Below are 427 nucleotides of genomic sequence, written 5' to 3' on the forward strand. Positions count from 1 at the left end.
GGGGTGGGTTAAGGGGGAAGGCGAGAATAAATGGGAGGGGCCGTCTCCCTCCTGCCCGTGGCTGTCAGAAGGGCTGTGAGAACCCAGAATATTCTTCTGAAGATCTCAAAGCATTTATACGCTCCTAATGGAGAGATGGGGCTGTGACATTGAGAAACAGGGCCCAGAGAGGGACAGGGCTGACCCTGAGTCCCCAGCAAAGCCAAGTCAGACACCAGGCCAACGTGCCCCCATGGGGAAGGCTGCAGAGCTAGTGTCCAACGTCATCGTTGAGGGTCGGGCTGGGCTTGGAAGACCACGGAGACCCAGGTCTGCCATGGACCAGACCAGGGCTGCAAGGAGGGATGAAGGTTAGACCGCAGGCATGACTTCCTAGAAATCGGGCTGTGAGCGCGGGCTGCGCACTCCCACTGCAGGCCCATTGCTC

Source organism: Pteropus alecto, unplaced genomic scaffold (genome assembly GCF_000325575.1).
Source record: "Pteropus alecto unplaced genomic scaffold, ASM32557v1 scaffold49, whole genome shotgun sequence".
Lineage (NCBI taxonomy): Eukaryota > Metazoa > Chordata > Mammalia > Chiroptera > Pteropodidae > Pteropus > Pteropus alecto.